The sequence below is a fragment of the Nannobrachium achirus genome, assembly GCF_963921795.1.
Source record: "Nannobrachium achirus genome assembly, chromosome: 14".
NCBI lineage: Eukaryota > Metazoa > Chordata > Actinopteri > Myctophiformes > Myctophidae > Nannobrachium > Nannobrachium achirus.
Window position 1 is genome coordinate 570,296 of NC_137821.1, and position 15,000 is coordinate 585,295.

The 15,000-nt window shown below is 40.3% G+C and overlaps 1 pseudogene across 1 annotated transcript in view; it reads right to left on the reverse strand.

The window, feature by feature from the left end:
• LOC308298744 (phosphatidylinositol 4,5-bisphosphate 3-kinase catalytic subunit alpha isoform-like) overlaps positions 1-15,000 on the reverse strand; it is a 45,586-nt pseudogene that overhangs the window by 29,785 nt on the left and 801 nt on the right. Inside the window, exons 2-10 of the transcript in view lie at positions 13,051-13,154; positions 11,871-11,981; positions 10,345-10,396; positions 9,223-9,432; positions 7,850-7,917; positions 3,321-3,449; positions 1,996-2,049; positions 868-977; positions 1-30 (exon numbers count right to left, since the gene is read on the reverse strand). The exon at positions 1-30 is cut by the window's left edge and continues 112 nt beyond it. The product of the transcript in view is annotated as a phosphatidylinositol 4,5-bisphosphate 3-kinase catalytic subunit alpha isoform-like (transcript). The remainder of the gene's footprint in view (positions 31-867; positions 978-1,995; positions 2,050-3,320; positions 3,450-7,849; positions 7,918-9,222; positions 9,433-10,344; positions 10,397-11,870; positions 11,982-13,050; positions 13,155-15,000) is intronic.

Below are 15,000 nucleotides of genomic sequence, written 5' to 3' on the forward strand. Positions count from 1 at the left end.
AGGCAGGGGGAGGGCTGAGGCGTCCGGCGACTGCAAAACACGTTAATATGAATAATTAATTGTTATGTTATTATGATACAACATTCAATAGATACATACGTTCACCATTACACTGCATGCTAAGGGTTTAGCATACCTGTATGATAATCTATGGTAAACAAGCTAACAGGTTAGCATACCTGTATGATACTCTATGGTAAACATGCTAACAGGTTAGCATACCTGTATGATACTCTACGGTAAACATGCTAACAGGTTAGCGTACATGTATGTTACTCTATGGTAAACATGCTAACAGTTTAGCATACCTGTATGATACTCTATGGTAAACATGCTAACAGGTTAGCGTACATGTATGTTACTCTATGGTAAACATGCTAACAGTTTAGCATACCTGTATGTTACTCTATGGTAAACATGCTAAAAGGTTAGCATACATGTATGTTACTCTATGGTAAACATGCTAACAGGTTAGCATACCTGTATGTTACTCTATGGTAAACATGCTAACAGGTTAGCGTACCTGTATGTTACTCTATGGTAAACATGCTAACAGGTTAGCGTACCTGTATGATACTCTATGGTAAACATACTAACATGTTAGCGTACATGTATGTTACTCTATGGTAAACATGCTAACAGGTTAGCATACCTGTATGTTACTCTATGGTAAACATGCTAACAGGTTAGCGTACCTGTATGATACTCTATGGTAAACATGCTAACAGGTTAGCATACCTGTATGTTACTCTATGGTAAACATGCTAACAGGTTAGCGTACCTGTATGATACTCTATGGTAAACATGCTAACATGTTAGCGTACATGTATGTTACTCTATGGTAAACATGCTAACAGGTTAGCATACCTGTAGGAAGGCGTAACGAAGCCAGAAGCAGGAAGTTGTGAGTACAGACTGTCCTTACAGACCAGCATGAGGTGAGGGAGACGACCCACTGTGATGCAAGACCTGATGTACTGAGACACACACACACACACACACACACACACACACACACACACACACACACACACACACACACACACACACACACACACACACACACAGACAGACAGTTTCAAGCTCCCATCATGCTTCATGTCTTTGTTACATTACATACATGTTTCCCATTCTGACTCTTGAACCAGACTTTATGAATGTAATGTTCTGTGTTAAGCCCCTATCATAGTAGGCACCGCGGTGATAAGCTATCCACCGTGGTGTAGTCTTTTTAAAGCCCCTATCATAGTAGGCACCGCGGTGATAAGCTATCCACCGCAGTGTAGTCTTTTTAAAGCCCCTATCATAGTAGGCACCGCGGTGATAAGCTATCCACCGTGGTGTAGTCTTTTTAAAGCCCCTATCATAGTAGGCACCGCGGTGATAAGCTATCCACCACGGTGTAGTCTTTTTAAAGCCCCTATCATAGTAGGCACCGCGGTGATAAGCTATCCACCGTGGTGTAGTCTTTTTAAAGCCCCTATCATAGTAGGCACCGCGGTGATAAGCTATCCACCGCGGTGTAGTCTTTTTAAGTCATAAAACTACAACATTACGTCATTACTCGCGGTGAAGAGCTTTTCAACCCCGACACATCTCTCTGTTTTTACTATCAGACAGATCGGCCCGTCACCTCGTTGACTGATTGGTCGATCTAGACCAGTCAGTCACAGTGATAGGACTTCACCGTGACTGCACTGTTACATGCTTCCCGTGTTGAACCAGACTTTATGAATGTAATGCTCTTAGTCCAAGAGTAGAGCAAGAGTCCCTCTTGTTTATTTGAACAATGATGGCTAAATGTAACAGTGTCTTGAGAGAAGCGTTGGGATCAACATAAGGGATTGTACTTGTGATCCACATCAATACGGTTTTTATGTTGTCTTAAACACCAGCTTGTTGTCGCAGAGTACAGTAATGGAGTAAATAGAATAAGTAATAGAGTAAGTAACAGAGTAAACAGAGTAAGTAATAGATTACCGTAATAGTTCCTACCTTATACTGACTGAGAGGAAACTTCTCCAACAGATACTCATCACAGCCACACACCTGGACACACACAGACAGGATTGATTGATTGATTGATTGATTGATTGATTGATTGATTGATTGAACCTTCAGTATGTGCTGTCCCATATATTCCTGCACACAGTATCAGCTGTTGAGCATAGAAATGAAAATTAGAAAATACGGTGAAGCTGCTTTTTGTTTCTATGGACCGACGGCCTGGAACCAGCTCCCATTATATCTAAGGCAGTCTACCTCAGTGGACAGCTTTAAGACTCAACTTAAGACTTATCTCTTTTCTATTTCTTTTAAATAATCTTACCCTAGCTTAACTGTTTTAGCGTGTTGCTACTCTATTGTTATTGCTATTATTTGCTGTGTTAATGTTTTATTTACTTTTGTCTTGCTGTATTGTCATTATTGCTGTTTTTTTTTATATATCTTGTTGTGTGTAGCACTCTGGGCTGAACGTGGCCAGAGGAATGTAACAAGTGTGAAACCATAGACATATTCAATCATAGCTATGGAGGTATTTGGATATGGAGGTGTTGAGGTATGACATTTTTCTATCGCAGAACCCCAGAAAGTAAAGTAAGAAGTGTTAAATTGAGCAGTAATTCAATTCACTTTATAATGGACAATTTACTTTTTGGGCAAGTGGGCATGACCTTTGGGCAAGTAGAACATGACCTATACTTGCCTGGTAGGTAGGTAAAGTAGGGTATGGTAAAGGGTAGGTAGGTACCTTCAGTATGTACTGGCCCATGTACTCCTGAACACACAGTCTCAGCTGTTATCTGACAGTAGGTAGAGTATGGTATATTATAGTATAGTATAGAGTAGGGTATATATTAGGGTAGGTAGGTACCTTCAGTATGTACTGGCCCATGTATTCCTGCACACACAGTCTCAGCTGCTGAGCTGACAGTAGGTATAGTATGGTATGGTATAGTAGGTAGGGTATATATTAGGGTAGTAGGTACCTTCAGTATGTACTGGCCCATGTACTCCTGCACACAGAGTCTCAGCTGTTATCTGACAGTAGGTAGAGTAGGGTATTAGGGTATAGTATGGTATGGTATGGTATGGTATGGTATGGTATGGTATGGTATAGTAGGGTATATATTAGGGTAGGTATAGGTACCTTCAGTATGTACTGGCCCATGTATTCCTGCACACAGAGTCTCAGCTGTTATCTGACAGTAGGTATGGTATGGTATGGTATAGTAGGGTATGGTAAAGGGTAGGTATGGTATAGTATGGTATAGTATAGAGTATGGTATAGTAGGGTATATATTAGGGTAGGTAGGTACCTTCAGTATGTACTGGCCCATGTATTCCTGCACACAGAGTCTCAGCTGCTGAGCTGACAGATGCATGGAGCGAGATTTCTTCCTGATGGACTCTGCTATCAGCTGCTCTGGTAGAGACTCATGATTCACCTACACACCACATAGACACCCATTATACAATGTACACACATTATATACACACCACATAGACACTCATTATACAATGTACACACATTATATACACACCTAACAGACACCCATTATACAATATACACACATTATATACACACCACATAGACACCCATTATACAATATACACAATGTTACTACACACTACCACATAGACACCCATTATACAATATACACAATGTTACTACACACTACCACCACATACACACCCATTATACTATACACACATTATATACACACCTAACAGACACCCATTATACAATATACACAATGTTACTACACACTATCACATAGACACCCATTATACAATATACACACATTATATACACACCTAACAGACACCCATTATACAATATACACACATTATATACACACACCTAACAGACACCCATTATACAATATACAAAATGTTACTACACACTACCACATACACACCCATTATACAATATACACACATTATATACACACCTAACAGACACCCATTATACAATATATACAATGTTACTTTAATAACCTAGTGACCAGTGTTGGGTATCGTTACATTTTATAGTAACTAGTTAGGTTACTACGTTGTCCACTGAGAAAATTAACTCGTTAGGTTACTTACTTTCTCCGTTACCGACCATTAAAAGCCACCTGTGAGGAAGTTTGGAAACATAAAATAGAGTGCAGCCTACCGGATTGTTGTGGAGCTGTCAGCTCTGTGTGGAAAATGTAATGAATAATCTATCCTTTCACCAGTCAACAGTAAAAGCGCGACTGTACAAATAAGTTCTCCTTATGTCGCCAATAGATGACCGTGTAACCCGGTGTTACACCAAATTTTGTAACCTGTGGTAAACTGTAAAATGACTATGCAACCACCACAGACTGCAACACATTTCTGGTGGGTCACCCTTTTCTGTGTAAAAATGCGGGCCATGCATGCATGCATGCCTCCTCACTCAGCTAGGCTCCTCTGACAGAGAAGAGCTCATTCATTCATGCATGCCTCCTCACTCAGCTAGGCTCCTCATTCATTCAGGAAACAGCGCAGATGTGTCAGATGGAGACTGCCCATAAGTCCGAAGGTTCATAAGTCCGAATTTAGTTAGCGTTACTGAGGTTAAGGTTAGGATTAGTGTTAAAGTTAGGCATAGTATTCTTATTTAGTTAGCGTTACTGAGGTTAAGGTTAGGATTAGAGTTAGGCATAGTATTCTTATTTAGTTAGCGTTACTGAGGTTAAGGTTAGGATTAGTGTTAGAGTTAGGCATAGTATTCCTATTTAGTTAGCGTTACTGAGGTTAAGGTTAGGATTAGTGTTAGAGTTAGGCATAGTATTCTTATTTAGTTAGCGTTACTGAAGTTAAGGTTAGGATTAGTGTTAGAGTTAGGCATAGTATTCTTATTTAGTTAGCGTTACTGAGGTTAAGGTTAGGATTAGTGTTAGAGTTAGGCATAGTATTCTTATTTAGTTAGCGTTACTGAGGTTAAGGTTAGGATTAGTGTTAGAGTTAGGCATAGTATTCTTATTTAGTTAGCGTTACTGAGGTTAAGGTTAGGATTAGTGTTAGAGTTAGGCATAGGAGCTCCAGGGACCCCCAGCTCCCTCGGGGACCCCCAAGTGTAAAAAATTAGCACATGTGCAAAAATTACCAAATGACCACCCCAACGTGGCTGCTCACGGGGCATTCCCGGGGACCACCCACTCCTGGTGCTCCAGAACGGATGCAAAAGTGGTGGCGCCCCCAGTGGAGGACCCCCTGCCACTGCAGCTCACATAAAATGCCGTAACTCGGGCTAGGAGCGACCGGGAGAGCCGGGGCCGGTACCTATTCGTCCGCCTTGGCGGCGCGGAGACCCCACCCCTCATTTCTCACATGGCCCTCTAGCGCCACCATGAGGCCGATTCAGATTTTGCCCTAAAATCATGAAGATCACTACACAGTATGTCTACACTCATGTCATCAACATGGATCAGGAAGATTTTGGAAAAACACATTTTTGCTCTATTTGTGGAGATAAGTGACCTACGGTCGCTTATCTCCCGATTAGGGAGTCTTACTGGTATTCTTACTGAGGTTAAGGTTAGGATTAGTGTTAGAGTTAGGCATAGTATTCTTACTGAGGTTAAGGTTAGGATTAGTGTTAGAGTTAGGCATAGTATTCTTATTTAGTTAGCGTTACTGAGGTTAAGGTTAGGATTAGTGTTAGAGTTAGGCATAGTATTCTTATTTAGTTAGCCTTACTGAGGTTAAGGTTAGGATTAGTGTTAGAGTTAGGCATAGTATTCTTATTTAGTTAGCGTTACTGAGGTTAAGGTTAGGATTAGTGTTAGAGTTAGGCATAGTATTCTTACTGAGGTTAAGGTTAGGATTAGTGTTAGAGTTAAGCATAGTATTCTTACTGAGGTTAAGGTTAGGATTAGTGTTAGAGTTAGAGTTAGGCATAGTATTCTTAGGGTTAAGGTTAGGATTAGTGTTAGAGTTAAGCATAGTATTCTTACTGAGGTTAAGGTTAGGATTAGTGTTAGAGTTAAGCATAGTATTCTTACTGAGGTTAAGGTTAGGATTAGAGTTAGAGTTAAGCATAGTATTCTTACTGAGGTTAAGGTTAGGATTAGTGTTAGAGTTAGGCATAGTATTCTTATTTAGTTAGCGTTACTGAAGTTAAGGTTAGGATTAGTGTTAGAGTTAGGCATAGTATTCTTATTTAGTTAGCGTTACTGAGGTTAAGGTTAGGATTAGTGTTAGAGTTAAGCATAGTATTCTTACTGAGGTTAAGGTTAGGATTAGAGTTAGAGTTAAGCATAGTATTCTTACTGAGGTTAAGGTTAGGATTAGTGTTAGAGTTAGGCATAGTATTCTTATTTAGTTAGCGTTACTGAGGTTAAGGTTAGGATTAGTGTTAGAGTTAGGCATAGTATTCTTATTTAGTTAGCGTTACTGAGGTTAAGGTTAGGATTAGTGTTAGAGTTAGGCATAGTATTCTTATTTAGTTAGCGTTACTGAGGTTAAGGTTAGGATTAGTGTTAGAGTTAGGCATAGTATTCTTATTTAGTTAGCGTTACTGAGGTTAAGGTTAGGATTAGTGTTAGAGTTAGGCATAGTATTCTTATTTAGTTAGCGTTACTGAGGTTAAGGTTAGGATTAGTGTTAGAGTTAAGCATAGTATTCTTATTTAGTTAGCGTTTCTGAGGCTAAGGTTAGGATTAGTGTTAGAGTTAAGCATAGTATTCTTATTTAGTTAGCGTTACTGAGGTTAAGGTTAGGATTAGAGTTAGAGTTAAGCATAGTATTCTTATTTAGTTAGCGTTACTGAGGTTAAGGTTAGGATTAGTGTTAGAGTTAAGCATAGTATTCTTATTTAGTTAGCGTTACTGAGGTTAAGGTTAGGATTAGAGTTAGAGTTAAGCATAGTATTCTTAACACATTCGGACTAATGAACCCTCAGACTAATGTCATGGCACCGAGGTCATAGCTTGTGGTCAGTAAGTTAAATGTATTACTGCACTTTGAGAGCAAAATGAAGAACACAGATCTATGGTGTTATCAGGACATTATCTATAATAATATCTATAACTATCTATAACTATCTATAACTATCTATAACTATCTATAACTATCTATATCTATAACTATCTATAACTATCTATAACTATCTATAACTATCTATATCTATCTATATCTATAACTATCTATAACTATCTATAACTATCTATAACTATCTATATCTATCTATAACTATCTATAACTATCTATAACTATCTATAACTATAAGATCTATGGTGTTATCAGGTTTATAGTTCCAGCTATTGTTTGCATAGAGGCCTGATTCAAGATGAGTCATTGACTCAGTACTACAACACTAGTATCTGGTTACTTTTTAAAGTTACCCAACACTGATCATCATACCGATGTTTTGGGTTGAGAATGGCACATTTCACTCAGGTTTTTTTCATCTCACTCATGTCACTTTGTCTGCTGACCTCACTCAGCAACGAAATAAAAATAAAGTAAAAAAAAAAAAAAAATCACAGGAGGCAAGCAGTGATCACCTCATGATCTGCACTGCAATGTAGTTTCAAATGCACTGCATTGCAGGCGCTTTTTTTAGAGTAAAAAACTATTAAGAAGAAGAAGACATGTGTGACATGCAAGATCTGGGCAGATTGCCCCAGGAAATGTGCCAATCTCAACCCAAAACAACAGTAGTGAGGATAGTCCTGTCTGAAGCTCATCATACCTTGAGTGTACATTTCTGTGTATATGTACACACACACACACACACACACACACACACACACACACACACACACACACACACACACACACACACACACACACACACACACACACACACACACACACACAGTGGTACCTTGAGTGTGTATTTCTGCTTGGAGTTTGAGGGAGACACGATGACCCAGATAGTTACTATTAACCTGCCTGGAGAGACAGACAGACAGACTCAGTAAATGTGTTGTTTACCTAAAGGGGTACTGTCACTTTAAAAAGTCATCTTATTATGAAGCTAACATCGTGCTAACCTTTATCCAGCTTGCTGTAGATGTGCGCTGGCAGGTCAGATAATGAAACATTGTGCTAACATCGTGCTAACATCGTGCTAACATCGTGCTAACCTTTATCCAGCTTGCTGTAGATGTGCGCTGGCAGGTCAGATAATGAAACATCGTGCTAATATCGTGCTAACCTTTATCCAGCTTGCTGTAGATGTGCGCTGGCAGGTCTATTATGATGCTAACATTGTGCTAACATCGTGCTAACCTTTATCCAGTTTACTGTAGATGTGCGCTGGCAGGTCAGATAATGAAACATCGTGCTAACATCGTGCTAACCTTTATCCAGTTTACTGTAGATGTGCGCTGGCAGGTCAGATAATGAAACATCGTGCTAACATCGTGCTAACCTTTATCCAGTTTACTGTAGATGTGCGCTGGCAGGTCAGATAATGAAACATCGTGCTAACATCGTGCTAACATCGTGCTAACCTTTATCCAGCTTGCTGTAGATGTGCGCTGGCAGGTCAGATAATGAAACATCGTGCTAACATCGTGCTAACATCGTGCTAACCTTTATCCAGCTTGCTGTAGATGTGCGCTGGCAGGTCAGATAATGAAACATCGTGCTAACATCGTGCTAACATCGTGCTAACCTTTATCCAGCTTGCTGTAGATGTGCGCTGGCAGGTCAGATAATGAAACATCGTGCTAACATCGTGCTAACATCGTGCTAACCTTTATCCAGTTTACTGTAGATTTGCGCTGGCAGGTCAGATAATGAAACATCGTGCTAACATCGTGCTAACATCGTGCTAACCTTTATCCAGCTTGCTGTAGATGTGCGCTGGCAGGTCAGATAATGAAACATCGTGCTAACATCGTGCTAACATCGTGCTAACCTTTATCCAGCTTGCTGTAGATGTGCGCTGGCAGGTCAGATAATGAAACATCGTGCTAACATCGTGCTAACATCGTGCTAACCTTTATCCAGTTTACTGTAGATATGCGCTGGCAGGTCAGATAATGAAACATCGTGCTAACATCGTGCTAACATCGTGCTAACCTTTATCCAGCTTGCTGTAGATGTGTGCTGGCAGGTTGTATGATGATGCTAACATCGTGCTAACATCGTGCTAACATCGTGCTAACCTTTATCCAGTTTACTGTAGATGTGCGCTGGCAGGTCAGATAATGAAACATCGTGCTAACATCGTGCTAACATCGTGCTAACCTTTATCCAGCTTGCTGTAGATGTGCGCTGGCAGGTCGGGTGAAGACTCTACGTTGGGCGGGTAAACGTAGAGCGCCTGGCTGTGGGCCCCGCCCCCCTCCCTCTCCTCCATGGCCTCTCTGCACACGCTCAGTATGTTCCTCCGGAAGTCCTGCACCTCCGGGTCCTTCAGCATCTCAAACTCACACACCGGCATGCCTATAGCGAACCCTAGTGGACGGGAGGACACATTACACCTTATTATTAACACTAGCATGCCTATAGCGAACCCTAGAGGAGAGGAGGACACATTACACCTTATTATTAACACTGGCATGCCTATAGCGAACCCTAGTAGCCTGGTTCAGACCCTGAATCACTAGCCACACCCCTTTAAAATGTTGTTTTGGCGATTCAGGGAGTCTGGTGTTGCTCTCACTGAAGAGGTTTTCCTCGTTTGGAAATCCGTACGGCGAATCAGCGTCTTGTGTTCAGCGTGGGTGGGGACCGCACACATCGCGTCGTGGTAAAATGCGGTAAAATGCGATCGTATCGATCTCGCTATGAAACATCAGTAGCAGACATGTTATGTTGTGTTTGATTACTAATTCGTTGTGCTCCTATTCCTGCTGTTTCTTTGGTTAGCAAGTAGCACTAGCAAGCAACAGGCTAGCCACTAGCCAGCCACATAACAACACTACGTCATCTGCTTTGCTACTGTTGTGTTGGTCAGACGGTGAACCAATCGCAGAAGACTTCCTCTTTGGCAACGCCCATCCCAGAAACAGCTCTGGAGGGAAGCACTTTCAGACTGAATAATGGAGTGAAACGAAATGTCAATTCAGGCTGAGTGTCAGGCTAGAACCCTAGTGGACGGGAGGACACATTACAACTTATTAACACTAGCATGCCTATAGCGAACCCTAGTGGAGAGAAGTGGTTCCATCACAATTACACACATGTCAATTCACTGCAAGATTAGATATCCCAAACACCCCAGATATTGTGTACGCCGCCACTGAACATCCAGTCAAAACAAACGGAACGGTAGGGTTAGGGTTAGGGTAGGGTTAGTTAAGCACGGCAGTTAATCTACAGAAGTTATGCCATCTCTATGGCAGCCCAAGGGTTAAAGATACGTACCTATCTCTCTGTTGAGTATCTTCTCCTCTCTGTTTCCTATTGGTTCAATCACCTGATGATGTCATCGTGGTGATGATGATGATGTCATGATGATCATGAGGGGAAGAAGAGTATTTAGATTTATTATTTATTATATTTAAGAACTGTAAAAAAAATGGTCGTTTTAGCTTCTAATCAGGCTTTTTGGACCCGGGACAGTTTTTAAGTTGCTTGATTCAGTATTTAGATATTTGATATTAATTTTATCAGACACGCCCCCTTCCCGTACAAACCCATTGTAACTTCAAACTTCAAAGGAAGTCCTTTGCCAATACAGCAATAGAATCATTGCCACGTTGGGCGTCAAATATCTAAAATATTGAATCAAGCAACTTAAAATCTGTCCAGGGTTTTCACTAAAGCCTGATTAGACCATAAAATGACCAAAGGTTCATTTGAGAAGTGAAATATCCCTTTAAAGATCTACTTTCTTTCTTTTTTTTTTAAACAACAAGGGTTTATATTTTAGATTTTTAAGCTGAGATTGTTGTTTTGCTATTTGTTTTGCTATTTACAGTAACACTACCAGCCCCCATAAATCACATCTGCCCATGAAGGATTGCTGTGCATTTTGGAAAGGGCTTCTTGTTGTCCTTTAACCCTGCAAGGCCCGAATTCATTTCTACAGGCCAAATTTTTTTTTTTTAAATCAGATGGTGTTGTAGGAGTCCTAATCACAGGAAAATGTAATGTTAAAAATTAATAATGTTTTTGTAAGGTTTTATAGCCATAAATCATAAATCATAAATCATGCTCTAATTTGCATTTTTGGGATATTTGTCACAATAATAACATATGTACATGTTCTAGACATTCTAATGATCACGAAAAACAATATTACAGGCATTTTACTTATGTTTTAGTGAGGAATAGCTTCAGTTAAAAAGTGAGATGTTGTTCGTCCAGACGCTGGAATTTCAACTTCTCTGGGAGGTGTGAATGTCCGTCTCTGTGGGGGGTATTTATATGCAAATATCGTGGCCAATGGCATCGTAATACTAAACAATAGGATTTAATGGTGATGTTAATGTGAAAAAAGAACAGGAAAAATAATTATAAGATTTTTTAAAAAATGATTTAAAAAACGTTGCCAAAAAGCAACGCTGGGCCTTGCAGGGTTAATGACCTTGAGGATGGAAGGAACATTAATTAATACATGTAATGACCTTGAGGAACATTAATTAATAAATGTAATGACCTTGAGGATGGAAGGAACATTAATTAATACATGTAATGACCTTGAGGAACATTAATTAATAAATGTAATGACCTTGAGGAACATTAATTAATAAATGTAATGACCTTGAGGATGGAAGGAACATTAATTAATACATGTAATGACCTTGAGGAACATTAATTAATAAATGTAATTACCTTGAGGAACATTAATTAATAAATGTAATGACCTTGAGGATGGATGGAACATTAATTAATAAATGTAATGACCTTGAGGATGAGGTGGAACATTAATTAATAAATGTAATGACCTTGAGGATAGGGTGAAACAGTCGAAGGTCACAGAGTCGTCTGCTCTCGTCATAAAACTCCTCCCTCTCTGCTTCCTGGGTCACGCCCACAAAGATGTAACACGACTCCTCCTGCAACACAGCACTGTTTGATTACAATGTCAATATACTGTAAACACTGGACTGGATTGATTACAATGACATCACAATGACACACATGTCAATACACTGTAAAACTTATTGTCCTTGTGTTGGGGAGTCTGGGGATATAACTGTCAACTTATTGTCCTTGTGTTGGGGAGTCTGGGGATATAACTGTCAACTTAAAGTTATACTATGTAACTTTTTTTATAAAACATATCTTAAAATTGTCCTAACTATTAAATCGCTAAAGTTTTAGAACCCCCACTCCGTTCATTTCAGCCCCAAAAGCCTTTTCTTTATATGTTTTCTACTTAGCCTTGACAGGGGCGGGATTTCCCGGCAAAATGACGTCATCTGCATCATCCGCCAATCACATTGCAGATCATACACACATGATACACTACCGGCCAATCACAGCGCAGATCATACACTGCCGGGCTCTCTGGTGGGTTTAGGAAACACGCCTTCAGGAAGTACACTGCAGTGTTTACACTGGAGGAGTCTAGCATGTAACTCCCCAACCGCTGCTCGTAGAAGGACACGGGAGACCTCATTGAAAGCGTCTCGGCGAGGCGAGGCGGACGCGGTGGTCTAACGGCCCGGTCCGCGGGCGAAAAACGGACGAAAAAAGCAGACGCGACCGCGGTTTGCTATACTGCTACAGACCACCAGTTGAGCAACTTACACAGTATAGCTTTAATGTCCTTGTGTTGGGGAGTATGGGGATATAACTGTCAACTTATTGTCCTTGTGTTGGGGAGTCTGGGGATATAACTGTCAACTCATATGGAGGATTGTAAAAGACAAATGCTAAATAGTTATGGACAGTGTGTCTATATGTGTCATTTATCCTTGAGTAGCAATAAAATAAATCATCTGGTAAAGTGTGTGTGTGTGTGTGTGTGTGTGTGTGTGTGTGTGTGTGTGTGTGTGTGTGTGTGTGTGTGTGTGTGTGTGTGTGTGTGTATGTGTGTGTGTGTGTGTGTGTGTGTGTGTGTGTGTGTGTGTGTGTGCATACAGTGCAGTGTGTGTGTAGTGTGTAGTAAATAGTGTGTACCTGCAGCAGTGTGTACAGAGGATACTTCCTGGCTTCAGAAAACAGCTGCTGTTTGATGTTGGTCAACGGAGCTTCTCTGAGGCACTCTAATGATACCAGCATACCTGTAACACACACCCATTAATGTGTTACTATTTAGAACAACATCCCTGTAACACACACCCATTAATGTGTTACTATTTAGAACACTACACACTGTAATACACACTGATTAATGTGTTACTATTTAGAACACTACACACTGTAATACACACCCATTAATGTGTTATTATTTAGAACACTACACACTGGAATACACACCCATTAATGTGTTACTATTTAGAACACTACACACTGTAATACACACTGATTAATGTGTTACTATTTAGAACACTACACACTGTAATACACACCCATTAATGTGTTATTATTTAGAACACTACACACTGGAATACACACCCATTAATGTGTTACTATTTAGAACACTACACACTGTAATACACACCCATTAATGTGTTACTATTTAGAACACTACACACTGGAATACACACCCATTATAATGTAACTTATAGAAAACACAACCATTTTTAAAACGTATGAAATGTTTACACACCATGATGGATGGATGGATGGATGGATGGATGCATGGATGAATGGATGGATGGATGGATGGATGTGATCAGATCTTGCAGACCATTGGGTAAACAGATATATATATATATATATATATATATATATATATATATATATATATATATATATATATACAGTATAAGCCCTATTCACAGCCCGCCCACTCAGCTAATTTCTCAGTAACTTCCTGGTGCTGACGTCAGCTTTGAAGGGTAAAAACCCTGCTATTTTAACTCATTCTGTGCCTATCCCGAACATGTTCGGCTTTATTTCAATCCAATACAATTTTTTTTTTTATTAATTGACTTACCCTGAGCTGCTTGTAGAGTCGTGGGTGGTCCTGGCTCGTCCTACGCTAGCCAGCTAGCCATTTTACACGGTCCGACGATATATTCCATTAAAAATGGTTTAAAATACATTTTTGAGCCCCCCAATGTTCACCGAATGTTCAGCGCCGCTTCCGGAACGTAGTCCAGTGTGCCTATCCCGAACATGTTCGGCTTTTTTAATGAAATGAATAAAATGATCCGAGGCCTTCTGAAGCCTGAGCCTAAATTTCAAATCCAGTGATCCAAATCCGGGGGCCGCCCGGCCGGCCGTTACCCGCGAACGAATCACCGAATCGCCGCCGAATCCAATGAAAAACCACATCTTTGAAGGGCCATATCTCTGGATTGTGTTTTTAGGGAGGCGCGCCAAGGTTTATTTACGGCGAAATCGCCTAAAAATGATCTTTAAAATGACAAAATGCTAATCGCTAATCTGTAGCCATTTTCATCCGGGACCTTTCCATGACGTGCACGAACGTGAGCACGCGCGTCACTGCAACGTGAGTCCCCGGATGCTAATACGCTCGCCTATGAGAGAAAGCTTGGCATTCTTTGGCGCCATCTAGGGGCTGGCACTAAAGCGGTTAACACAGAAATCGCTGGACTTAAAGCCAACAAATCATTATTTCGAACGGTAAAGTAAATTATAACGCTTTGTGCCTTTTACTATCTTGTGTTCTTGATCATGCTAGCCGTATTTTATACTTTACTATTTGGAAATTGCATTAAAATTGTGATTTCTGTGTTCACTCTATGGGCTTTAAGCAGGGTTTACCCTTCAAAACATGACTTCAGCACCAGGAAGTTGCTGAGTGGGCGGGGTGTGAATAGGGCTAATTGGGTAGTAAACATAACAGATCTTACAGACCATTAGGTAAACAGATAACAGATCTTACAGACCATTAGGTAAGCAGATAGTAAACAGATCTTACAGACCATCAGGTAAACAGATAACAGATCTTACAGACCACTAGGTAAACAGATATCAGATCTTACAGACCATTAGGTA